Raw genomic sequence first — 27,922 nt, 5'->3', positions numbered from 1 at the left:
TTTACCACCTTCTGAGCAGCTTGTAAACAACAGAAATGTGTTGCTCACAGTCCTGGATGCTGGGACGTCCAAGATCAAGGTGCGGGCAGATTTGGTATCAGATGAGAACCTGCTTCTTCACTGACAGGGTCCTCTCCCTGTCCCCTCACATGGCAGAAAGGGAAAACAGCTTTCATGGTTTCTGTGAGAAGGTTACAAATCCCCTTCATGAACACTCCACCCTCGAGAACTCATCTCCCAGGGGCCCCGCCCCCTAATACTATCACCTTGAGGGCCAGTGCTTCAACATATCAGTTCTGGGGGATGCAAACATTTAGCTCATAGAACACCCTTTGCCTATTGTGAGAATCAAATGCAAATGGTCCTTGAAGATCTCAGCAAACCGTCAAAGGCATGCTCATGGAACGAATTGCTGGTCTTTTCCACAAAGGCAAGCTGAGTTCCAGAACTGTCCACAAAGCTGTGCAGGACATTGTGAGTATTTAACATTTCCTTTCCTTTGCCTCAGATCCAAGATGACCACAAATTGTTCCAACAAGGCATGTAAAAGCACTACTTAAGATGGGACCAGCCAGGCCAGCCTCTCCTCTGTTCCATCCACAGACCAGACCCAAGCAATTTTATCTTAAGTGCTGCCTAGTAATACATCAAAATCAAAGGCAGATTTACAAGCACTCTGAAGACACCAGTCAGGCACCCCATAAAGATACTGTGAAATGGAGACTGTGTCTCTTTGTGATAGGTTCCAAGTCTCTGTGCTGCCCTCAAATGTTTTCTCCCTACACATTTTTTCAATAAACCATTGATAGGAAACTGGACATTCTTTGAAGTGAGAGGTGTCTTTAGAGTGGCTCTTGACAAGTCCTACTTCTGAGAACCCACGCAGGGTGTCTAAAGCCAGCATACGCTCCAGTCAGCACCATGTCCTGGCATTCGGGCATTTAGCTTTCCCAGCTGATTGCATTGATCAGGTTTGCTTTAGACTGGCTCCACAACAGGCAAACACTTGTAGGAGGCAGAAGGTGGGAGCTGATGGGGTTGGTTCCCTGCCCACATCCCCAAGGCCCTCACCATTCTAGTCCCCATAATCGAGGACATGCACCTCCCCAAAAGAGCTGCCTCCCTGCCCATGGAGACAGGCTAGAAATGCCAGGGAGCCAACACTCCCAGGAACTGCCCGTGGACAATGACAGACAGGACTTGGTGGGTGAGTAGTCACGCCGGCCTCCTCAGTCCAGGAGCAGGCACAGCTAACCCTGCAGCATGTTGCATACTGTTTCCTAGAGCCCTCCCATGGGATTCAGCCCCAGTCGCCTGCAGCGGAAACCTGCTCACCAGCATCCCAGGCACCTGCAGTGGAGCCTGCTCACCTGCACCCCGTATTGGCTTGACCCCTTCCGTGTCTCACTTCCCCACTTCCCTGATGATGCATCCTGGGCCCGCCTTTGGAAAAAGCACTTCCTTCAAATCCTTGTTTCAAGACGGCTTCTAAAGTTCTCTTAACAAGACAGAAACAAAGTTTTGGGGATAAGAAGTAACTTCTGAAGCTGTTTTCTCTCCTACAATTAGTGATTCAAAGTTATCTTGTTGTAGGGGCCTTCTGCCCCTTAAATCACCATTGGTGACCTGGACCCAGAAGCCTCCATAAGAATCCTCTTGTGGTGACCACTCTTAGCTCCATCTGAAAACTGACTCAGAAGGTTCATTGAGGCTCACTGTTAATCCCAGAGCATGGCCTCTGGGCACATGGAGGGCGGAATGAAAGCATGATGGCTCGCACTGCAGTCTCTGTACTAAGGGGGAGTTTAAGGGCAAATTGAGAGAATGAGAAGGGCCAATGGAGTTGCTTTGCTCGTCAGAGGTGTGTCATCCTGTGCCACCTCTAATAAGGCTGTCATCATCACTGGCACAAAGGGATCTGGGCCCAGGACCAGGGACCAAGGCCACCTTGCTTATCACGGGGTTCCCAGTGCTACACAGAGAAGATGCTCAAAGCAGTCTGTGTTAAGCACTGCGGAGAAAGCAAGGCCACAGCTGCAGCAGGACTGATTTGGCTGCTCAAGATAAAACGAACCATTTTCAGATTCAGTTTTGTTAATTTACATGCAGAAAGAAGGAGTAAACAGCCAAAGGTACCAGAACCCAGGTCTTCATCCCACACACCAAACAGGACAACCTCAAAACAAAAGGGGCCGATGACTGCTATAGGCATTGCCGGGCCAATCCCGTGCTGAGCTGAGCAGAAGAATCTGCACCTGGAGTGAGTGAGGCAGGAAGCCTCAAATCACATCAGAACTCAGGAGGCGATGAGAAACCATCTCTTGACAGCCTCTCAGGGGGATAAGGCAAGACATATTCGAGGTCCTCAAAGGACTTCCAAAACCTTGGTGTTCTGGTAGATCACAAAGCGTTCTGCCAAGACTCCGAGTCATTCTGGTTAATGTCTTTGCCTGTGTGGTCTATGCAGATACATACGAGGTCACCAGGATGCCACAGTAGAGTTATTGTCTTACAGTTTAGCGAATTAGTAAATAAATTATGAGCAGAAATCAGAGCATTCTAAATGTCATTCTTCTCCACTGTCATATTTGAGCACCTACTTATGCCAACTGTTATATTAAACTTTGGAGTGCATTGTGTCTGTATTATCTAGGATTCTTCAGAAAAACAGAACCAACAAAGAGATTTATTATAAAAAATTACATAATAAGATTCATTATAAGAATAAATGTCTACTGTAATCACGGAGGCTGAGAAGTGCCATGATCTCCCTCTGCAAGCTGGAGACCTGGAGAAGCTGGTAGGAAAGCTGATGGTGTGTCTTAAAGACATAAGAGCTGGAAAAACGATGGTGCAGAATCTGGTGCAGGCCTGAAAGCCTGAAAACCAGGAACTCTGAGGACAGGAGAGGGCTGATGTTCCAGTTCAAGCAGTCAGGCAGAGCTAAAGCAAACTTCCTCCACCTTTTTGTTCTATTCAGACTCTCAACAGATTGGATGGTGCCCACTCACATTGGAAAGGATCATCCTCTTGACAGAGAATGATACATTTGGTCTGATAGTCCTTCAAGCCCAATCAATCAATCGATCAACACAGAAACCACTAAAAGTGTTGTGAGATGTTGCTTAGTCTGTCTATATAAGAGTAAAATCTGATAGCAGTTAGCTCCACCTCGAGGAGGACAACTGACCCCAGCAGGTCATCCCCTGGAACTCTGGAACTAGGTGATTTTGTGCAGCAGGATGTCACATGCAGATTTGGTTGCCAGTGGGAGTGCTGTCATCCTCCCTCCATGTAATAAACAGAGAAGTGAGTCTGTGATGCATAAAAAAGGAAACAGAAACAGAGAGGGGGGCCCAAGAGATGGAGATATTGTTGCTTGGGCTCCCACAACTTTTCATCTGCTAGTTTCTGTCCTTTTCCGAGATTTAATAACGTTCCCATCACAGAGATTCACTGCCCTGAGCCACCCCAGAAACTGTGGGGTAAGTTCCTTTCTATGTGTGGGGAGATGCTGTTTCAACTCAAGTTGTTTCTGTTTCATGCAGGCAAATTATTGTTTTAGGATACATGCCAATTTCATTCACTGAGGAACTAGTTCCATTAACAGGCCTCTTGCAAATATCTAGACTCATTGATTATTTGGCATACGCAACGTCCACAGCAGCCACATCTGCCACCTCCATTTTGACTCAAGAGATGCTTAAGTGGTGGCGGCTCAAATTGCCACCCTTCAGAAAATTCTGTGTTGCCCAAGTCCTTGGGGATTCATATTCAATGTGAAAAGGAAGAGGGATGCCTATCTCCATGTAGAGGGAGAGAGAACCCATTCCTCAGGGTCATTAGATTCTATTTGAAGATCTTGCCAGAAACTTGATTTATATAAACATGAGTCTTGTGATCAAAGTCAAGTTTTCCTGTTAAATTTACTAAATGTCACATCACAATAATAACAGGCACTGTTTAGCTCCAAACTGAGACGCTTTGAGAAATTATTTCAATGGCTCTTTTGAATGCTTTTATTTCCCCAATAGGCCAATAAACCCCAAACCCTCTGTTATTTCCTTTCCACCCACTCTGTGTTTACGACTTTTATTTTCTGGCTATTGAATGCTCCACATGCAATCCTAAACTTAGACATAATTGCACGATTTCCCTGATATTAAGATTTATGACAAAGGATTACAGATGTCTTTAGTAAATGGTTACCATGAAAATACTGACATGAAGTACATCACTTTTCTTGCACACCTGGGGTGTTTACTGTGGAATGAGTGTTGCATGAGTTATCATTCCTAAATCTTTCATTGCAATGGAGAGTCAACTGTTAGTCATTTGCCCCTTTAATTTTCATCTGCTTTCCCAGTTTGCCATGGCTTGACATCTCCTATTCTTCCCAGGAGAGCTCCAAATTTTTTAAATGCCTTGAACATTTTGTTCCTGAACATAAGAATTAACGGGCATTCCAGTTTTCAAATTTGTAACAGGAGTAAGCCACGTCACCTGGGGTAGCACCATCTCCATTTTCTCCACATGCCCCAGCCTTTCCTGTCCACACTCAGCCCATTGCCTTCACCATGGCTTCTGTTGGCATCTCTGCCATTATTCCATCCTGAACTTCCAAAGTCCTTGGACATCTGCCTCTCTGACTGGTCGCTCACATAATATTATCAAGGAAAGTGAAAAACACATAGGTAAAGGGTAATAAGTAAATTGATGCAATAAGTTTTGCTCACTCAGCATGGTGCATTTTAGGCACTCGATAAAGGCAGGTTAAAACTGTGATTAAAAGTCAAAAATTCGTATGAACTTGAGTGTCTGTAAAATTTATTATCCCATATTTGCTAGCTGTCTCATCTTCTGTAAGAGTTTTTTTTAGGTATTCTGGATATGTGTTCTTAAAATGATGTGGTAGTGGTGCAAAGATAGGCAAGAACAATGAGAAAGATTAGGGGGTCTAGAAGCAGCCCACCTGATTTAAGGCACAGAAACCACTGAAAGGCAGTGGGGAAATTGTGGTCTTTTCAATAAAGTGCTATGTCCACAGGGCCTCCGTGTGGGATAAAATGAACTTGGACCCTACTCCTTATGCAAAAATTATTAGCAGATAAATAGTGAGTGAAAATGTGAAGAGTAAAATAGTAAACTTTTTAGAAGAAAACAGAATATTGTTATGACAGTATTCAAAAGGCAGCAACCTCAAAACAGCAACAACAACAACAACAGCAAAACAAAACCAGATGGAATATCCCTATCCAAAATGCTTGGGGCCAGAAGTATCTCAGACTTCGAATTTGGGGAGTGTGGGTGGGATATTAGAATATTTGCATTATATACTGTACTTATGGTTGAGCATCCCTAACCCAAAATTTTAAAATCCGAAATGCTCCAATGAGCATTTCCTTTGAGCATCATGTAAATGCTCAAAAAGTTGCAGATTTTGTAGCATTTCTGATTTGTGGTTTTTATAATTAGGTATACCCAATTAGTATTGAGAAAACACATTATCTGAAAAATTAGAATGCCTTTTTAAAATATATCATTAAGATAGTGAAAACACAATATGTAGACTTAGATAAGAAATTTGCAATACATATATCATGCATGATTTCAAAGCTAGCTCAAAACTTCTTTGGAATAAAAGGGAGTAAAACAAAGAATAACTGGCATTAATTGGGCACTTACTGTGTATTCAGCAGTGTGCAAAGTGCTTCATCCACCGTTATCTAATTTAATCCTCATGAAAATCCTCACTGGCAGTTGTTGCTAAATCCATATTTCACAAGATGAGGAGTCAGTGGTGATGGTGCAGGGAGTTGTGCTTGGACAGGTTAAGTAACTTACCCAAGCCCACAAAGATAACAAATGGCAGTCAGGAGTTAAACTATATCCCACAGCTCCTGTATAATTTCAGAGGCTGAGCTCTTAACCAGTGCATCCAGCCAACAATCTTTTCTTCCATCTTTCCATCTGTGTATCTTTCCTGCCATTCATCCTTCTATCCATCTATTCATTATTCCTTTCTTCCTTTTTTCCTTTCATTCATCCATTGTGATGCAAGGACTTAAATTTACATCCACTATTATATACTGCCTTGACACCTGGTGGAACTGGGAGGACCTCACATGGCCTAATTCCAAGTTTCCCTCCCTACTCTGTTGCCATGGTAAGGCCCCCTAACCAAATAACGCTACTGCTCAAGGGGTCCAGGGGCAGTTCCTGCTTATCCCTGAGTAACAGGTTTCAGTTCTCTGCCAGCCCACAGAAATATTTAAATAAGCCAATCACATCCTCCTGCAGGAACCAGAGGATACTCTACTCTGTCTCTCTTTTTTCTTTTCTTTTTTTTTTTTTTTGATACAGAGTCTCACTCTGTTGCCCAGGCTGACCTCTCTAGGCTAAAGCAATCCTCCCATCTCAGCTTCCTGAGTAGCTGAGACTATAGGTGTACACGACCACACCCAGCTTTTTTTTTTTTTTTTTTTGGTATTTTGTAGAGATAGGGTTTTGCCATGTTGCCCAGACTGGGCTGGTCTCTAACTCCTGGGTTCAAGTGATCTGCCCTCCTCAGCCTCCCAATGTGCTGGAATTACAGGTGTGAGCCACTGTGTCCGGTCATTCTACCCTCTTGACACTACAAAGTCTACCTCCCACAGCCTCTGATTAATCATTTTGTTCCCAAGTGCACCCCCCTGTGTGGCCCTGCACAGTGTGATAATGCCTACAGTTTTACTTACACTTTTAAACTGATGTTTTGTTTAAATGTACCAGGAAAATATCACCTTTACACATGCAGATTTAAGGTCTCTGACATGCTCAACAATGCCAAGATGACAGGACTGCAGGGAAGGTGTGCAACATTCTGGCAAGGCAGCAGTGAAGGCTTAAGAAAGGTGAGCTGGGCTGGCGTGGTGGCTCACACCAGTGATCCCAGCATTTTGGGAGGCCGAGGAAGGAGAATCATCTTGAGCCCAGGGATGTGAGACCCGCCTGGGCAACAGAGGAAAACCTGGTCTCTACATAATATAAAAATAAATTAACCAGACATGCTGACTCACACTTGTGGTCCCAGCTACGCAGGAGGCTCAGGTGGGAGGATTTCTTGAGCCTGGAAAGTCAAGGTTGCAGCGACCCGTGACCACGCCATTCGCTCCAGCCTGGGTGACAGATCCAGACCCTATCTCAAAAAATTTTTAAAAAAACAGATAAAAGTCAGCTGGATTTCCACCAATAAGGAGAAGATGCTCATAAAAGTGATGAATGTCCTTCTCCTATGGGAAGGACTGTGCAGGGGGCTAACACACACGGAGTGACTCCCCACCAGCCACTGAACTGGTCCCCATTAGAGGCCTCAAGAAACAGCGGCTCTGAACCTGAGACACCCTCAGAGCCTTGGCACCTAGAATCCCTCCTGGCCCAGCCGAGTCCATGGGTGGGAAGATTTCCGTGGCGGGGCGGGGAACCTGACTCCAGTCTCAGGTTGGTGCCCCAGCCACCGCCCCTCCTCTCCTCCTCTCCTGCGTCACAGGAGGGTTATGCACTTCCAGTTCCTCAGCTGTCTTCCTCCCCGACCTTGAACACTGGGAAAGGTGGCTTCCAGCTTACTATTTCCCCGAGCATAAATTTAAATTCATATCTTGTCTTTTCTACTCCAAGAAATAGAAAACTTAGAGATGAAACTTGAGAGAGAAAATATTTTACAACACTCAAAAACTGTGAGCCTAAAAATGCTGCAGTAAACCACATTTGAGGAGGTGAAGTTTCGCAAGCCCTCTCGTTCAACTGGCAACCTCGCAATTGTCATTCCATCGCATGGGTTCAATAGTCATGCAGTCCCAGGGCTTGTCAGCCTGGGATATATACCCAAGGACCACGCCTGCGACCAGGCACCGTGCTGTTTATAAATTCTCCAGGTGATTCTGATGCCAACACAGGGTGAGAACGCTGAGCTGCGCTGAGCTTCCCTAATTAAAGGTGAAGCTAGGAAGGCCCAGACATCCCAACAAAGGGTGAGCCTGTGGCCCGCAGTCATTTAGAATGGAACTTGCTTTGACTTATTCGGATCCGTGTTTTCACTCCTGCACAGCATGCCATAGCTCTGTCACAGGTGAGTCAGAAAGAAGGCCAGGAACGTTCATCTGCATTTTCTTAGGAGAATGGCTGAACTACCAGTTGCCTAGAAAGGCCCATACATTTCCAGGGTAAATTTATACCAGATATAAAGTTTTTGGCGACAAAGTCACAGGAACAGTAAGCGTCATATAAAAGGAATTCAATTCTATCCCACACCACAAGGATGGCACCGGGACAGAAAATAACATTTTTTTTTTTTTACTTCTCCCCAGTCAACCAAAAATTGAGTTGGCCTACAACTAAGACACACACAGAGGTGTGAGTTACACACAGTAATTTTAGGAAAGACAATATAATAAAATAAAAATGAAGAATCAGAAACAGAGAAAACGTTTTTAAGGATAAAAAGAAAAAATATATAGACAGAGATACTGAATGAATCATGAAGTGTTACTTGTAGATGCTTAGAACTAAAGAAAATAATACCTAAATATGTATTAAAGGGGATTCGATTAAATATATTATGAGATGTCTATATTATGCAGTCATGAAAAATGAGGTGGCTTATGTAATGACATAAAATCATCTCCAAGGCAAATGAAGACAATGCACGTTCAGGCCATAGCCTGCACCCTGCTGCCACCCTTGGGAGAAGAGACCCCCAGCAGAAGCGGAGGCCTCCAGGGAGGGAGCCAGGCTGGGCAGAGATGGGAACGAGCTGACATTCATGATATATCCCTTGTGTATGTGTGCGTGTGTATATATATACACATATATGTATACGTACATATGTATATACACAGATGTGTGTGTATATACATAGGCATATATGTACACATATACACATATGTATGTATATGTGTACATATATATAATCTCCAATTTCTTGAATAAAAATAACACTAGGACTATCGTTTAAAAGAGGTCTATATAATTTTTAGAGAAGTAGAAATTCAAGACTAAAAAGAGAAAAAACTCAAGTAACCTAGAGACCTTAAGGCCATAAATAAATCATTTAAAAATTTCCTTCCTGGCCTATGAAGAAAAGGATGGGAAAGGAATAGCTGAACTCAGGAAAAGCCACCTGAAATGAACACTCGGGGATAACGTTCCCAGCCCTGTGTCTGGGCCATTCAGAAACTGCACAATTTGTGAGTGGCAGCATTCTTCTCTGCACCCCCAGACACTGGAACGCTTTCTCCTTCACACCAGGAATGTGGGTCTTCAAGGTGCCGTCTCTGGGCACTGCCCAGTTCCAGTGGGCACACTGTCTTAGAGCAAAGTCCACACCCACACAGGCCGGCCTGGATTTCCACCTCCTCCAGTGTCTGCCATAATAGACTCCTTCCTCTTTGGTCACGGGCCTGCATGGTGGTGATGACAAACAGTACCTTGATGTAAGAGCTATTTCCTGGAGACAAAGTATGTTCTAACACTGAACATACTTGTTAGGCAGAATGGCACTCTGAATGATTCTAAACTATAGACTCTTCCAGCAGGGACCCTTGAATCATGCCATCTAAACAAATTCCCACATCTCCCCCTCGAGTCTGTTCTGCTGGTCCTCTGTCATGATCACTCTAGGAACACTGATTTCTATATTTTCCCCTGGACTTTCTCCCTTTACTCTCCCTGTTTAAGCAGATAGACAAGCTGCACACTTCCTTACCTTGGAGGAGGTTGTGGCAAAGGGAAAGAAGAACTTGTCTGCAACAAACTTCACTTGCCCAATTGTGTTTTCCCAAAGCCCGCTCATGTTGGAGATTGCATCTGGTGGCTGGAAGAGGATGGGAGGAGCTGTCAGGACAGTGCCCTGGGTGGTTGGGAAAGTGATGGGCAGTGTGAGTCCTGGGGTAGAAGCCCGGCTACACGCTCAGCTGTGCGGCACCCAGAGGGGTGGCAAGGCCTGTGGTTTGCCCAGGGAGCTCAAGGCTAACAGAGATCACACACCCTTCTCCATGAGACCCTAAAGGGAGGCACCTCTCCTAATGCTGAAGATGGCAGTTTGCAGGAATTTAGTTGCGGGGAGGGGGTTGTGGGTCAGAATGACGTTGATTTAAGGATGCACAGATAAATTTGTTTCTTGCATACCTGAGTATGTGGGCTGTAAGTCCTGGCCAGCCACTCAAAACTTCTCAACAACTGTTTCAGAACAAATCTGACATCCTCTTGTATACTTATTCTCACGAAGTAGAACTAGAGAAAAAAGAGAGATTTTGGAAGTGGGTCCTCTTTAGCCTCTCCGCATGTTTCCCAGTGGGAAGACGTAAATGGGGCAGAGGCATACTCTTTTCTAAGCCCTCACGCCTGCTGTTTTCCAGGGCTTGTCCACTCCCACTATAACTTTTTGCTTTGATCTGTTTTTTAATTTCTATTTTTAAATAGAAGAGGCTTGGCCAGGTGTAATTCCAGTATTTTGGGAGGCTAAGGCCAGTGAATTGCTTGAGGCCAGGAGTTCAAGACCAGCCTGGTCAACGTGGTGAAACCCCAACTGTATAAAAAATACAAAAATTAATCGGGCATAGTGGCACATGCCTGTAATCCCAGCTACTCAGGAGGCTGAGGCAGGAGAATCCCTCGAACCCGCAAGGCAGAGGTTGTTGTGAGCTGAGATCACGCCATTGCACTCCAGCCTGGCCAATAGAGCCAGACCCTGTCTCAAAAAATAACATACAACAAAATAAATAAATAGGAGACACTCCAGGCAGAGCCCAGAAAGGTCAAATGAGAGCTTGTGAGCACCCGAAGGACAGGGTCCCAGCCTCACCTTCTGGATCTCCAAGTTTGACCCAGGCTCAGAGGAGAGCGGGGTCCAGTATGGTGGATTTGGAGGACAGAGGAGGTTGTGCTTTTTGGCTTCCTGCCTATGTGTTTTATCTGTGAGACTACATCAACCCTCCTGGAAGAAACAGCAAGTCTTCCAGACAAATCCAACTGTCCTAGAGAGCGGAGGACACACTGGGGGCCTGTGCAGTGCCCTTTATGAAGGGGAACCCGAGAGTTCCTGGTGAGAAACAGCCGTAGGTAACAGACACCGTCTGCACCCCCGCCCCCTGGGGCTCATCATAGGGGTGGGTGAAGTCCCAGAGAATGACTTGCTGGGACTGGAAAGGTCCCACTCACAGCCCTGGACTGTTCGTTCTCAAGAAGCCTGCCATTACATGAGATAAACTGCTCAAAGATGACAGCTGGAGATACGACTGAGGCTCCTCACTGCCCTTCTGTCTACAGAAATGACGTGACAAAAAGCAGGCTGGCTGAGAAAAGACGAGATTAGACACTAACTGCATTTCCCACTAAAAAATACAGAAATTTTGCCATGAAACCCACAAACAACTTTGCAGAAGTGGATGCCATAGGCGGGATTCTGGTGGGAGCTGGGTTGTGGGAGGGAGGTTGAAACTTCATGCATCTATCTGCCCGGTTAATGGGATTAACAGTCATCATTTTTAACTTTCCCTTCAAGGGAAATTTGACTGGAAAACCATTCCCCAGCTCTATAACGCAGCCTCTGCAAAACAAATGGGACAGGCTGGCTACTAAGAATACAGGGCATACACCACTGCCAATGCCCCTCCCTGGGCACCACTCTGCCCCATCCAACCCTCTTCTACAGAGGCTCCTGATGGAAAAACAAACACCACCACCTGTGAGCTAAATATCAACTAAAAATTTGTTTCTTTAGCCTGCAACCTTTTTAAAAAGAGCAATTGCATGTAATTTATCATCAAATGTCAATTTTGGTAAAATTACTAGATGTAGCAGAATAGGCCCCATAATACTACACGCCCACGATCAGAAAGGGCTGAAGTGAAGCTCTGCTTTTAGACGGGGAATAGCACCCCACCTGGCCATGGTCCCCACACTCCCTATTGCCCCAGTACCTTGGTCCACTTTGTTAACTGATATTATTCCCTGACCCCTATAGGCATTTGGGACTGTGACCTCTGGGGTCCTAGAAGCAGAAAACCTTTCAAGACCCAGCTCTGTCGTGGTGTGGCAGGATGACTCTCCAGCAAGCATTTAACCATCAACTGTAGGCTTCCCAGCTCTAACAACGGCCATGATATCTCCTGCTGATACCTCGCAAGGCAGTAGTGACACTAACTAGGATGGGCTTGAAATGATTTTTGAAGATTACAAACAAGTTTATTCTTGAAGTAGGGGAGCAAGCACCTTTTGCCACCTTCGATTAAGTGTCCCTGTGGATGTGGCCTTAGGACACTTTCTTCTGATGAAAATGCTGTCCTATTCCTCCAGGTCTACACACAGGGTGGCCTGGGACACACCCCGGTCAGTCACCTCCGTCACAGGCCTTTATGCCAATGGTCTCTGCTCAGAGAATTCAAGGTGCTCATCTGAAGTCTGCTGAGTATGAAATGGATAACTTCCTTTGCTATTTGAGTTCACAAACTATGACCCTTTTATGTGAAACTCTGAAGACCAGCATACACCTGGATTCTGAGAAAGCTTTCCAATTATTTTTCTCAAAGGACAATTCTGAAGCTTACTTTGAAAGGATCTAGATTTCCAAAGACAGGGCAACGATGTTCTGAGAGTAACTGAGGCTGGCGAACATCTCCACTGGAGGCAGCTGTCTGCCTCTCACACTCACGTTAGCTACACCAAGCTCTGTCTAACCCTCCATTTCGTCATCGCGAATCAATACCTTACAAAATAAATGTACAACAGCCCTCCCCTCAAGCCCTCTCCAACTCCCATCCAGGTCCAGGCCAAAAGTCAGCAGAAGCTGAGAATGAAATGACAGCTGATTATGGCAGCTGGGCTACACTGTCAGTGAAGCTATTAGGTCCCACTAGTCAGTGGCATGGCTTTCGTTGCTGATAAGAAGGTACGCTATAGCTGATGCCTAGACCACTCCCATTTGGACTTAACAGTGCTGCTCTTGAAGTGGTATAACGTATAATTAATAGAAAATTCCAGACTGCGGGGTATAAATGTGCCCTATATAAACGTGTATACAAACTGTATATAAACAAAATCTGAATTTCACAAATGTATCGTTTTGTTTAAAATTCCAAAACGAGTTAGTAAAACAGGATTCATTTGGCCCTAATTTTACATATCTAGGATCGTTAGCTTCTTCCTAGGAATGATTTTAGAGAAGGAGGGAGGAATTAAGAAAATAACTAGAACTTTGAAAGCAAGTAGCTGCTCCCTCGCTGAACACATATTTGACAATCCAGTTTATGTTCATCCCTGGGGACACAGCAGTGCACAAGTACAGAAAGTTTCTGCTGTTCCAGAGAAAGAGACAAAAAAAGGTCAGTAGATACATAATTGCACAGCTAATAATATAGTGCTGAGTCATCCTAATAAAATGATCAAATGTTGGCTCCAGCCTAGTCTGAAAGGTAGGAAACATGGTCAGACAAAGAAAAGGACTGATGGCTTGTCAAATCAGTAGAAATTGGCAGGTAAAAATTAAGAATTGGGAGTAACAACCAGATGTGAGTTAAAGAAAGCACAAGCCAGCCACAGTGGCTCACATCTGTAATCCTAGCACTTTAAGAGGCCAAGGCAGGCATATCACCTGAGATCAGGAATTTGAGACCAGCCTGGCCAACATGACGAAACCCTATCTCTACTAAAAAATATTCAGGTGGTAACATTTCAGCTTTTAGAAGAGACTAGGGGTCGGGTGCGGTGGCTCACACCTGTAATTCCAGCACTTTGGGAGCCCGAGATCGGTCTATCATCTGAGGTCAGGAGTTCGAAACCAGCTTGACCAACATGGTGAAACCCTGTCTCTACTAGAAATACAAAACTTATCCAGGCGTGGTGGCAGGCATCTGTAATCTCAGCAACTTGGGAGGCTGAGGCAGGAGAATTGCTTGAACCCAGGAGGCAGAGGTTGCAGTGAGCTATTGCACTCCAGCCTGAGTGGCAGAGTGAAACTCCATCTCAAAAAAAAGAAAAGAAAGCACCAGGTATAGGAAACAGTGTGTGCAAAGGTCCTGGAGTAGGAATTGTGCTGGATTGTTTAGCAGAAACTGCAGTTTATCAGTGAACCTGAGACAGGGCTAACAAGGGTTCAGTAGGCAAAAGATAAGGATAAAGAACTAAGCAAGGTCTCACAGGTGAAGGTGAAGAGTCAAAATGATGTTCCCTCAGCCTTGGAGAACCCTGAAGCTCTGAGCTACAGAGTGGCATCTCTACTCTCTTTTATTTTTACTTATTATTTTTTTTTTTTTGAGACAGAATTTCACTCTTGTTGTCCAGGCTGGAGTGCAATGGCAAGATCTCGGCTCACTTACAGCCTCCACCTCCCAAGTTCAAGCGATTCTCCTGCTCAGCCTCCGGAAGAGCTGGGATTACAGGCACCTGCCACCATGCCCAGCTAATTTTTGTATTTTTAATAGATACAGAGTTTCACCATGTTGGCCAAGCTGGTTTCAAACTCCTGACCTCAGGTGATCCACCCGCCTCAGCCTCCCAAAGTGCTGGGATTGCAGGCCTAAGCCACCGCGCCTGACCCCTAGTCTCTTCTAAAAGCTAAAATGTTACCACCTGAATATTTTGATTTCAATCTTTATTTCTAATTCTTCTAAAGGTATAGCAAAAATATTTTTTAAATATGATTGCCTTGCATCCATTGCTAACCCCAGTTTCCAGCTCTCTTGCCAGGGCCTGGAAAACAGTGGAGAAATAGAAAGGGAGCGAATGTTCACTTCATTGCACTGTGGCCCCACTAGCCACGTGGAGCAGCATTCACTCTCAGGGCGGGGAAGACCGTGAGCATGGCAGGTGCTCCTAAAGCTGCAGAGCCTGGGGGTGGCAGGGAGGCACAGCCACCCAGGGGAGGCCATCTGGGCTGCTCTCAGAACACAGAGAAGGTCCACAGCCTGCCATGGTGATACAAGGCAGGCAAGGCCCCAAATTGGGGCTTAGCCTTAGAAAGCTCTTGGCTTCATGCAGGAATGAATTAAGGTCCACAGCCTGCCATGGTGATACAAGGCAGGCAAGGCCCCAAATTGGGGCTTAGCCTTAGAAAGCTCTTGGCTTCATGCAGGAATGAATTAAAGGGCCAGCCTGTGATGTTAAACAGTAGATTCTCTTGAAGCAGATGTGCACAGCAGCATCAGAGGCTCTGCTCCTCATGGAGTGGGCTACCCTCAGGCAGTGTGCCCAGAGCAGCAGCTCAGAGGCAGGTCTGTACTCACATTCATACCCACTTTTAATTATATGCAAATTAAAGAGCAGAGTATGCAGACATTTCCAGAAAAAGGATGGTAAAGGGATGGTACGTTTTGGATCATCCGGTCACTGCCATGGAAAAGGGCGGTAAACTCTGGATGTTGCCATGGCAATGGTAAACTGACATGGCACATCTGGTAGATGTAGCTTAGGGAAAGCTGCTTCCGCTCCATCCCTGTCTTAACTAGTCCTCAATGTGGTCTGGCATCTGAGACCTATCTCCGGAATCGAGTCTCGCCTCCTGCGTCACTGAGGCACACTTTATTATCCAGGGCCTCAAAGATGTGATGTGTGGCTAGTTCCCTCCCCTTTATCTGACAGGGCCCATTCTAAAAGTGGCCTCTTCAGAACCTGCTCCTGGGCTCCCTTTCCCCAGGCCTCAGGTGTGTGACCCTCAAGCTGAGGCTGCCCATGGCAGGCTCCTGCCTGATCCTGGGCTGATCTTGGTGCCCAAGCAAAGCAGTTCCTGCAAATGGAGGCCTAAAGGTCCCTCCTCCCATCAATCTGTGTGTGGAGCTTCTAAGTTCCTGCGGAGACTCAGCTAAAGCTCAGCCAGGGGCTCGCTACAAAATTCCTAGGGACCTGAGACATCTCAGAAAGTGTTAAATTTGACAGACACAGAGGGAGTGATATGATATGCCAGGCTCATACTAGAATGAATGTTCATATTAAATCCTCATAACAAGTGTATAAGCACAGCTTCTAAAATATCTACCTTCTAGACTAAAACAAACAACAGCAACAATACAATCATAGGCACAAATATACACCCTGTCTGGGCCAGGGTCACAGAGCTGGTAAAGACACCTGGGATTTGAATGAGCATCTCTTTCCAAAGTCTGTATTCTTTATCTCTACCATGCTGCCACAAAACCCACAAGCTTTTAGATGAATTGCAACCCCCCTCCACCTACCCCCACCAAGACCCCACTTTTCAGTGAGGCAGCAGGCTTCAAGTGCAGCTCAATATGGCCCCATTGCTGAAAGGGAGTTCTGTCAAAAATAGTTCAGGAGGAATTCAGTTTCACAAAGACAGGCTTCTTCATAATCAATGATGTCTGAATAACATTTTTAGCTAAAAGAACACTATTCTGCTGTAGTTGCTTTCTGATAAAACTGAGTATGTCTTCCATTCCACGTTGCTTTGACATCTACCTATTTGTTGAGTGCCTGACATTATTCTAATAACTTTACTCCAGACATTGTATTTTTAAAGTTCTCCAATTTTCATTTTTAATCATTTCTCTCTCTCCACTCAGAATTTCCATCTTTTTGTTTATTATTATTATTATTATTATTATTATTACTATTGAGATGGAGTCTTGCTCAGTTGCCCAGACTGGAGTGCAGTGGCACGATCTCGGCTCACTGCAACCCCTGCCTCCTGAGTTCAAGTGATTCTCCTGACTCAGCCTCCCGAGTAGCTGGGACTACAAGTGCGTGCCACCATGCCCAGCCAATTTTTGTATTTTCAGTAGGGACGGGATTTCACCATGTTAGCCAGGATGGTCTCGATCTCATGACCTCTTGATTCACCCATCTCGGCCTCCCAAAGTGCTGGGATTACAGGCATGAGCCACCACACCCAGCCCATCTTTTTGTTTATTATAAGCGTGTCTTCCTTTATTCATTGAGCATACAGCCAATAGTCACCTTAAAATCCTCACCTGCTGATTCCAATGTCTGGGTCCTCTCTCTTCTGTTGTTGTATTCCTGGTGCTTCATGTACTGAGTAATTCCGTATTGTCTTCTGGCATTTTGGTCAGAATGCTGTGGAGTGAATTATCCTCTAAGAAGAATGCTAATGGTTGGTAATTTGCTTGCTTGTTTGTTTTAACTGGAAAATAATTTAGCTGGGCTCAAACTGGAAACCCTGTTTTTCAGGGAAGAGAGTAAATGCAGTCGGCTCCCTGATCCTCAGCTAGGTGCCTGGCGCCTGCTCTGCCCCTGCGTGGCTCAGGGGTTGGTCAGGGAAGCAAGCAGAGTTTATGCATCCCCTCTCTGGACTCCTCTTCTCAGTATTCTCACTCCCTAGCAGCTACGGTCCTCTTAACTTTGACCTCTGGTTCTTCAGGTCAGTAAAGAGGCAAGTTATTGATCAGGGTGTTAGCTTCCCAGAGTGGCACAGACCGGGGCCTGCCCTTGGCTGAAAGCCTGAAAAAATTCGGCAGCTCACAGCAGGCCATTCCAAGTGTTCTCTCTTCCAGCACCGAAAAGCTCCTTTCGAGACCTTTCTGCGGGCCCCTGCTGACCACTTAAACGTCCCCCTCATTTCAGTCTCATTGCTGCCCTGCAAGGAGTGGGATGCCTTAAAGATCATACCCATTTTACTGAAGGGGAAACATAGCTCAGAGAAGAGAAGTTATGGCTGTAAGATCAAGATAACAGCTGGCAAATGTCAGCCAGGAATCAGACCTGGGTCAGCTGGACTCACATGCCCACATTCTCATTCTTTCGGCTGTGAAACCATCCTTAGCCGCTATCATAGTTGCCTTTGTTCAGGAGTGGTTTTGAATAAGTCATCAACAGAAGCTGTGCTCTGGACTGCAAAGTTAAGAGAGGTGCTGAGACATGGGTTGGGGGCAGGTGCTCAGAAGGCTCTGAAGGGAACACAACCCCCTCTCCACCCTTCTCTCAGAAGGGAACACGGCTGCAGCTCCCCTCTTTTAGTTCTAACTGGAGAACAAGGCAGAGACCCTTCACAGAGGCTGAGAGGACTGGGAGGGCTGCCCAGGCCACCTGTGACCTTTCTAGACTTGCAGAAAGCAGGAACAGAGAACATTCTTCAGAGCGCTTGGAAGAAGAATGCAAACCTCCTTAACTGATCAGTACTAGAGACTCCTGCACTGCCCTGGCCAGAACGAGCCTCTTCCAGCACCAGAGGGGAAACAAGTAGTACCTGCCACAAACCCAGAGCCAGGGAGCGGGCCAGACAGGGAGCCAGAGAAGAAGCTGGCTGTACTGGTGCTCACGACAAGCTTAGATTAATTTCCCAAGAGACAATAGAGAGGAGGACATGCCTGCATTATATATGGGGCAGAATCAGGAAGAGAAACCAGCCACACTGCAGAGAGAAGGGGTCAACTCCCTGTCCATCCCCACTCACCCAAAAAGCTTCCTAGGCCTTGGTCAGGAAATGATTTGACTTTTCTGGAAAACCCATGCAATCTGACTCTTCTCAGAGACTGCATGAACCCTGGGTTGTCTCAGTTTGAGGTCCACTCCACTGTCTTTCAGCTGTGTGGCCTTGGAAAAATCACTTCACCTCTTAGGACCTCTATTGTGTCATCCGCAAAATGTGGATCATAATGGTCCCCACCTTACAGGGGAAGGGAGAAGTTGGAAGATCAAATCAGTTAATACGTGTAACACTCTCAGAACACTGCCTGAAATATAAGATGCACTAAATACGTACTAGCTTCTACTATTATTAGTACTTAATACTATCACTGCTGCTATTAATATGCCTGCTACTGCTATTACTACTACTGCTGTTGTTATTATTGATACTACTATTACTACTCCTGCTGTTTCTATTATAATTATCACTGTTGCTACTGCTGCTGTTGCTATAATTATCATTACTACTATTACTATTGCTGGTATTACTATTACTACCAGTACTACAATTATTATTCATGAGGAGAAGCTAAGTGGCTGCAAATGCTTTCTTAAGCTCTGCATGAATTCAAAATAGACACAGACTCAAAAAGCACAGTGGTACAGTTGTCAGATTTAGCAAATACAAACACAGAATGCCCAGTGAAATTTGAATTTTATATCAGAAGTGTTTTTTTAGTTTATGCAATAAACTAAAAATAAGTAAGCTCCAAACTATTGACTCACACAATATTTGGGGCTTATTTATCCTAGAACATGATTTATTGTTTATCTGAAATTTAAATTCAACCAAGTATCCTATAGTTTGACAACCCTTCTTGGGAAGTGGGTGGTGACTTGTTCCTTGAACACCTTTGGCCTTGCGTTCTCAACACACACACATACACACACACACACACAAACACTCATGCTGGCAGGAGGCTTCGCTCTGGACTCATCTTTATAAGGGCAGCGTTCTGGGTTGGGTTTCTGGAATCAGAACCCGGGCAGCATTCTTGTTCAATGGAGAGTAAGGGAAGAGGGTGGGGAAGGGGAGCAGAGCTGAGCCAGGATGAGCCCCACCGCATGATGACAGCATGAATGACCTCCAGAGTGAGTCTCTCTGGGAGACAGGAGAAAAGGACCTGCTGTGGATTCATGTCAGTCATTGCAGGGAGCTGGGAAGTCTCTCTGGGAAGGTGGCTCTCCTTGGTCTGAAGGGTCATGATACCTGCAAGTTGGCTCCCCCATCTACCCTAGTAACATCCAAAGGCACCCCCAGAGCCACGGGGAGCTCTGGAGCCAAGCACCACGCCATGAGTGCCACTCAGTGGCTGTCAGTGCAAATGCCCAGCAAGACCTTCTGGGACAGGATGCAGCAGCTACAGTCTGGAGCCTGCTTTCTCCTGTGAACAGAGGCAGCCTGCGCGGAGGAAACAGCCCTGTGCTGCAGAGCCTTGTTGCCTAAGTGCCACCAGCGACAGTCGGTGCCAGGGGCTGGCTGTAGACAGTCGTTCCGTGCAGGGATTTGGCTGAGGCAATGCTGACTCGGGTAAAAGAGCTTTATGCTGTTCAAGGGTTCTTGACAAATTGCCTGTATCTTTTTAAAACTCCTGCAATTCATAAGCACAGGTTATTTTGGCAAAACTTAGTGTCTTGGTTGTCAGATTCAAGAGAAAAAGCACAAAATTAAGCTTTATTGAAATATGCAGAAAGACACATTGCCCAAGGCCTGAACATGGGCAGCCAAGAGATGCCTGTGACAGATGAGAAAATACCTGCCATTTCATGTTGGATTTCTGAGGGAGGCTTATTTCAATAAATTACTTTTTTTTTTAAAGAGGATTGTTATATCTTGCAGTAAAAAACACTAGACTTTACTTGCAGTAAAACACTACTCTAAAGCTTCTCCCTCCCACCCACACCATGGCAGTCACATAATCAGATGCTCAGAGACAGGTTCCCGCAGTCCCACAGCCCACATCTACTCAATCCACAGCCCTCACGGCACGCTCCTACCCAGGAGCACCTGGAGAATGTCCTGATGCCGTATGGGGCTGAGGGAAGTACCTGCGGAAACAGCGCATTTCCCCAGAAGGCTGCAGAGTCTCTGCTACTCCATGGAATCCTAGAACCCCAGTTCTGCGAAAGGGAATGAGGCCTAAAAACAACCCACAGGAGTTAGTTACACATGCAGGGATTTATTTAATTAAACAGTTATTTATTGAACAGATGGGCTGTTGTCAGAGGCATTCGAACCAGAGCAACTCCATCTTGAATAGGGGCTGGGTAAAATAAGACTGAGGCCTACTGAGCTGTTTTCCCAGGAGGTTAAGGCATTCATAGCCATGGGGTGAGACAGGAGGATGACACGTGAAACAGGTCACAAAGCCCTCGTTGATAAAACAGCATGCGGTAAAGAAGCCAGCCAAATCCCACCAAAACCAAGATGGTGAAGAAAATGACTTTTGATTGTCCTCACTGCTCATTATATGCTAATTATACTGCGTTCGCATGCTAAAAGACATTCCCACCAGTGCCATGACAGTTTACAGATGCCACGGCAATGTCTGAAAGTTACCCCATATGGTCTAAAAAAGGAAGGAACCCTTAGTTCTGGGAATTGCCCAACCCTTTCCCAGGAAACTCATGAATAATCCACCCCTTGTTTAGCATATAGTTGAGAAATAACCATAAAAACAGCCAACCAGAAGCCCTCAGGGCTGTTCTGCTTATGGAGTAGGCATTCTTTATTCCTTTACTCTCCTAATACACTTGCTTTTACTTTACTCTATTGATTTGCCTTGAATTCTTTCTTGCATGAGATCCAGGAACCCTCTCTTACGGTCTGGATCAGGAACCCCTTCCAGTAACACTATGGGCCAAGCAGGGTTTTAGACACCAAGTCTGTCATAACAAAAAGATCTCGGAAAATAGAGTGTGTTTTGTAACTATCGTTACTGAGAGTTCTCTTGAACACGGTCACAGAGTTCTGGAAATTTAACACAAACAGATATTTTTTAAGAAATTATGTTATTTCTAACAGTTGTGTTATTTCTAACAACTGGCAAATAAGTCATAAACATATTTCAAAAAGAAAGTATACATGGGAGAAGTCAAATGTGGACTGGGAGGGCCTCCACTGTGGCCCTTTAAGACATGGACAGGGTGTAAGCTTTTCTGGAGGCATTTCCTTCAGGTTCATCACCCATTGTTTGGAAGGAAAAGTGAGCACATTTACCACCCCTGGCAGAGATCTAAGGTCCTGATTTCAGCCCACAGAACTTCAAGCTAATCAAGAGACTCTGGTATATTGCACTGTTTATACATCCAAAGTCATGCCCATTATAGTGAGGCCCTCTGCATTATCTTAGTAACTGGTATTTGCAGAGGAGGAAGAGCTTTAAAACAACAGCCATTATCTTGTGTATTTGGCCTCTCCAAAGTATTGTCCAGATCTGCACATTGTAACAATGTTAAAATTACCAGGAAAGATAGGCATCTCCATAATACCTCAGAGTTGCTCAGTGAGGCAGGCAAAGCAAAGCAATGGGAATTTAGTGCCTTCCTTAAGTCCAGACAGCTGCACCCATGGCAGGACAGAGGAGAAAGCACTCTACGGGACAGAAGAAAGACTATCTTTTTGATGGTGTAACTCTACTGGAACATGCTAATTGTACATGTGGATTAGACACTATTGTTACCCAAAAAAAAATCCAGGTTCGTTTGCTTGGCAAGTAAGAAATGAATCTCCTTGAGAGCATAGGTTTGATCAAGTTTTATTACTTGGCACAAGTAAGGATCCTATCTCTCCAAGGGAAAGTTACAGGAGGGCTTCATGGGGAGACGGAGAGAAGAGAGGATGCATCATGGCATGTGGAGCAGGGGCCCCAGTGGTACAGACACAGCGAGTCATCACACCAGCACATAGGTTGCATGTTATGGTGATGAAGCTGTGGCTCATCCCAGGATGGAGACACTAGCATGGTCATGAGAAAAGTTCACTCGGGTTTCTCTATAAGCTGCTGAGATCTACCAAGAGCTGGTTCCATGCAATAAGACAACTGCATTCCACACAAGCTGCAGGGCAATCGGCTGTAAAACAGGTTGATTGTTCAACGGGATTATATTCTTATAATCACTCAAGACTCTCCCTGTCTGTTCACGCTATCAGAAGACTGGGGTCTGAGAAAAATTAGAGCTTTCAAGAATAAGGGGGGCAAAGGCAGCAATGATCTCATCAACAGTTGAACAAGTTAAATGCATGACTTTGTCCTATTCGGTTGTGCCAAAGAATTAAAATGTAGAGATGAATATCTAAATTTAGCATTTTATTTGGGAAGAAAGAATTGCAAGATCACATATTGGGTGGTCTTCAGTGTGTCCAAAGAACAAAGAGATGGTTGGAGGTTTTATAACAAAGAGAAGTGTTATGTATTGCTCTTGAAGAAAGTTCATTCGCACTAGTACAGTTCCAGTGAGACGGCAACTTTTGATTGGTAAGTAATGGCATGGGTATAATTGGTCTTAGAGTTGCAGCAGGTCATTTTAGCAGCTATTAGATAAAACTGGTTTCAGGTTACAGCCACCAGGCTTGCAGAAAATTACATTCTTGGAGCAATGTTATGCATCCTGAGCACTTTTCTCTCCTGGCTTTTTGGCGGTTTTACTTGGATATGATAAGAATGACCCAATTTGTATGATCAACTTTCACAGTTGTTTCTTGTGTGTGTTTCTGGCTCTAAGCATTTCTAACACCTTAGAAGAGCAAGTATGGAAGAAAAAATAGCAAAACATGATACCCTTTAGTCAGCAGAAAGAAGAGAAAATGCAGAAGGCTCATGGACATCTATCTCCAGCGATGGAGGCTGAAGGAGGCTGAAAGGAGCTGAAAGGAGCTGAAGGGAGCTGAAGGGAGCACCAGCAAGTGAATGAGGGGTGAGGGGTGGGGGACTGCAGGCCCCTACTCCATCTTTCTCAGCCTTTCTTTTGTCATTCAAAAGACCACTAGGATGGATAAATAGTAGAAAGGAGTGTTTTATTGGTGAAGCCATCCTCACAGGGTTAGCAAGAATTCTGGACAGAAATAGTTATAATTAAGCATTAATCACCCTGCACCTTGACCCACTTCCTTGTAACTGAAAGTCATGCAGCACTGATACTGACCCCTGGCATCCCTATTGTTCCTATGAACAGGATTTCTGATGTTAGAACCATAAGGCTTTTGTTTAAGAACTGCCTAGGGTGTTTTCCAGATCCCAAATTCCTACTAAACACCCACCAGTTTGAAGACCCCCATAGAGGAACAGAATCAGCATGAGAAACAGTTTCACCATCTCCCCATCCCATGACTTCACCCTGCACTTTTCAACCAACCAACCATCTCCACACTTCAGCCCACTCCAAAACCATTAACATCTCTAATATCAAACTCTTTGGTGTAAGGTTCTTGTATCGGTTTGAACCCTGAGAGCACACCAACAGACAATATGAGGCGGTATGGAGAAACATGCTGTTTTAATGAGCACCTGGGTACAGGCAGCCTGAGGCCTAAAATGGCATCAGCCCCAAGTGAGGACGGGGCAAAGGTTTCATAGTCTCCTTTAAACAGGAAGTGTTCTAGTCTGACGTAATTGTTACTTTGTACCCGGATGGCCTCTTTCTCGATCTTCAGGGGTACCTGTCTCCCGGTGTCTTCCCGCCAGCTCTCTTCCTGCTTCTGCTAACTTGCTGACGCACGCTGCTGACACAAATGGCCTTGCGCCTTGGGACTGGGCCTGAGAAGGGAGGACTTGTTAATCTCCTTAAGCTTTCAGGCCCCGGAGAGAATCTTACTCTTGGGGAGATGGATTTAAGGTTCCTTCCCATCTTCTAGATTGGGGCCCTAGGATTCAATCTCCTTCTCTGTTGTGAATTGGTGTCTTGGCAGATTGACTAGCCTTGTGCCTCGTTCATGGACTTATTTCAGTTACATTGGCAATCTAAGTTTGCAAACCAGGAAGAGACTGTCTCCAGCATATGCCATTCGTGCTCTCTCTTTGAAGAGGCAAGGGGCGGACTGGATTTTATGTCTCACAGGCCTGTATCACAGAATAGAACTCTATTCAGCGGGTTATGGGGAAAAGCTATACATGTGGAGTGGGAGGTGAGCACACACACAATGGGCACAGGTGTATTAACATGCATTCCGTGCTCACTTTGAGGCATGGTTTCAGCATAAAAATAAGGCGGAATGTGGCTCTTTCCATCAAAAAGTGAACTGTAGGAGACAAACACAATGTGTGCACAGTCTCTGTAAGCTGCTGGAACTGATTTGACTTCTTCAGTTGCTTATCAGAAAAGAATGTTTCTAAGGTCCTCTGTCCAATCAGAGTTGTGGTGGTCTGGGTTGTAAATCAGAGGTAGGAATTTGCCTGAGAGCTCCTATTGTTAGGGAGTTGAGCAAGCCTGTGCTTTTCTTGTAGCTCTAGGAATTTAAAGAGTTGCTCCACCCATAAGTAACTTTTCTGTTTCCTTAACCTTAAAGTCCACCTTAGTTGATAAAGGGCATCTATCTTGGTCTCTCAGATCTCAGTTTCATGTGCTACATTGAAGTCTGTATGAAAAGAAACAATTGTCTTTATCATTTCATTTTTTTTTTCTGTTCTGATTTCAAGTATAGTTCATGCTTGTTACAGAATATTTGGGGGAAAAGCAGATCTTTTTAAAAGAAATACCATCCATCATCTCACTACTAAAAAATAACTATGTTAGTAACTAAAATATTCTTCCTATATGTCTATACACACTTTTGAAAAGTAAATTTCCACAGAAAAGTAATAACAATAGTTCAAAGACTTTCATATACTCCTTTCTCATATTCACTTGTTTACATTTTCCATTATGTGATTCTCCTTCTGTCTAAAACACTTGAGAGTAAGTTGTAGACATCCTGCAAACTTACTCTCTAAATATTTCAGTTGGCTTTTCTTAAGAACAAGGACATTCTCTTACATAATCAAAATTGTAAGGTTCTTGTATCAGTTTGAATCCATAGAGCACACCAACAGACAATACAAGGCAGTGTGGAGCAACATGCTGTTTGAATGAGTGCTTGGATGCACGTGAGCTGAGGCCTAAAATGGCATCAGCCCCATGTGAGGACAGGACAAAGGTTTTATACAGGAAGTGTCCTAGTCTGATGTAATTGCTACCTTGTACCCGGATGGCCTCTTTCTCCATCTTCAGGGTTATGTGTTTTCCGGCAGGCTCACTTCCTGCTTCTGATGTCTTGCTGGCGCAGGTTGCTGGTGCAAGTGGCCTTGCACCTTGGGACTGGGCCTGAGAAGGGAAGAGTTACTCATCCCTTTAAGCTATCAGGCCCCAGGGAGAATCTTACAAGAATCAGGAAATTTCACGTTGAACAGTACCACTACGAAATCCACAGGCCACATTGGAATGCTGCCAATTGTTCCAGCTAGGGCTTTCCTAGACCCTCTCCCTTTCCTCAGCACCTGTTCCTTAACCTGCATGTTTTTGAAGAGTAGAGGTCATTTGTTTAGTAGAACATTCCTCAGCTTGGGTTTGCCCTCTGTATCCTAAGGAATGGATTCAGGCATGCATCTGGGGCAGTGATGCTGCAAACAGGACTGCTGCTCCTGTCAGGGCATCGCATCCACTATTATGTGATGCAGGTTTGTCCCAGTGTTGCTGATTTCAGCTTCCATCACTTGATTTAAGGTGCTGCTCACCAGGTCTCTCCACCAGAACAGTTACTATTTTTCCCTTTGATATACCTATTTTTAAAAGTGAAATTCCCAGTCATTTTATATTACATTGACCGAGAATGTTACTATGACTTTAGAAAACATCTCTGTCCCATAAAAGACAAAGAACTTCACTTGAATCCTCCAAAGACCGTGACAGGTGGATGTCAAAGAAATGTGGGCATGGAGATTGTGGGGTTTGCTCTGGTACTGTTGGTGCCAGTAGGAAGGGAAAGAGGGGATGTCGAGTTTCCATCCCAGGGGGCAGCAGTGAGAGAAGGAACATGCCTGGGGGCAGTGGAGACCCTCTTCAGACAGACACCAACTGCCAACCGAAGTCAGGAGCACTGGTTCTCAAACTGGAGCACGAGCAGAATCCTCTGGAAGGCTTGCTAGATGCAGATTCCTGTGCCTCAAGAGTATATAATTCAGAGTATGGAGGGTAGGGCCCAGAATGTGCATTTCTAGGCAGACTCAAGAGAATGCTGAGGCTCCTGGTCTAAGGATCACAATTTGAGAAACAGAGGCCTAAAAGAACAACACTTGGGCCATTCTTGGGCCTCTGCAAGGTGAGTGTCAAATCAGTCACTTAGCAAATATTTATTTTTAGCATTAATTTTGTTACTAAAACAGAAGAGTTGAAACCTGCTCGTGTAATTTCATCTAATGCTGTGAAAACACATCTCCCAGAGCTACTCCAGATTCGGTCTTTGATTGCCAACCCCTCACCATCCTGGAGCCAAGCTTCCAAGGGGTTTGTAGAGAGCGCGTACATGTAAACCTTAAACACACCTTCTTTTACTCTGAACATAGCTCCATTCACACTTTTCCAGTCATATTGAACTGCTTGAACAGTGTCAACAGTCAAAGATTCTCCCATCCAGGCACCCACCCAGAATCCAACTCTTATTGCCAAGTGAGACTACTGGAGGCCAGAACAGGCAGGAGTGGGGAGGTCAAGAGAAGCAAAGGCAAGGGGCCCTCTGCTCCAGCCTCACAGAAAAAAAAAAAAAATGAGTCCTTAGATTGTCCCCCATCCACCCATGCACATGGTTCCGTCCTGCTCGCCTTCTCTGATCTAGTGGAGAAGGTTGAGTAATTATCCGAATTCTCTCTCATCATAAGTCTGTTCCAGGCCCCAAGCTGAAGGAGGTTCATCTTCCTTGCTCCCTGAGTCACTGACCAGGCTCAGGTCTAGCTGTCATTGCATTGGGAAAGCTCTTTGTTTACCTGCCTTTCTCTCCTCCCACAGCAGACTGAGTTCTCAAGAGTAAAAAACAGGATTTTGTTTTCACCTGTCCCTCAAAATGCTTTATCCAATGTCTGGAGCTTACAAAAACCTAGATGGATGAATGAATTAATGAATAAATGAACAGGTAGCCAAGGACTCCAGCCCTAGAAAGCCAGTGGGATTACAAGGCAGAAATCTCCAAGGAGTTTTTCTCTAAGGCAGAAATCTACAGGGAGCCAAGTTGCCAGCCCAGGAGCAGCACGGCAGGAGAGAGAGAAAAGCCACATGTCAGGGGTGTGGGGTGGGGATTCAAGTTAAAGAACAAAGCAAGAAGTCGGTCCTCACCTGTGTTAGGAAGAAGGCAGGCCCAGTGCTCAGTGTGTACTCGGCTTGAGGACAATCAGTCCCAGAGCTGAGGAAGAGGTTCACTAGTGGGCAGGGGTTATTGGATATATAACTCTTCAGTTATGGGAACTGCAGGGCAGGGAGCCAGATGGCTCAACATAACCTCAAGAGCAAAGGAAATAGGTCCCGCTTCCCACACCCCCAAACTTCC

At 45.1% G+C, this 27,922-nt stretch overlaps 1 long non-coding RNA gene across 2 annotated transcripts in view; it reads right to left on the bottom strand.

Moving 5' to 3' along the window:
- LOC116270778 overlaps positions 1-27,703 on the bottom strand; it is a 41,288-nt gene extending 13,585 nt beyond the window's left edge. Inside the window, exons 1-5 of one of the 2 annotated variants that reach the window (XR_004178983.1) lie at positions 18,398-27,703; positions 16,959-17,061; positions 10,165-10,269; positions 9,743-9,850; positions 9,158-9,437 (exon numbers count right to left, since the gene is read on the bottom strand). This is a non-coding gene — a long non-coding RNA (uncharacterized LOC116270778). The remainder of the gene's footprint in view (positions 1-9,157; positions 9,438-9,742; positions 9,851-10,164; positions 10,270-16,958; positions 17,062-18,397) is intronic. The other variant, XR_004178982.1, reaches the window with a different exon arrangement.
- Between the last annotated feature and the right edge of the window lie 219 nt (positions 27,704-27,922).

The sequence above is a fragment of the Papio anubis genome, chromosome 16 (assembly GCF_008728515.1).
Source record: "Papio anubis isolate 15944 chromosome 16, Panubis1.0, whole genome shotgun sequence".
Taxonomy (NCBI): domain Eukaryota; kingdom Metazoa; phylum Chordata; class Mammalia; order Primates; family Cercopithecidae; genus Papio; species Papio anubis.
This window is presented reverse-complemented; position numbering and strand designations above follow the sequence as displayed.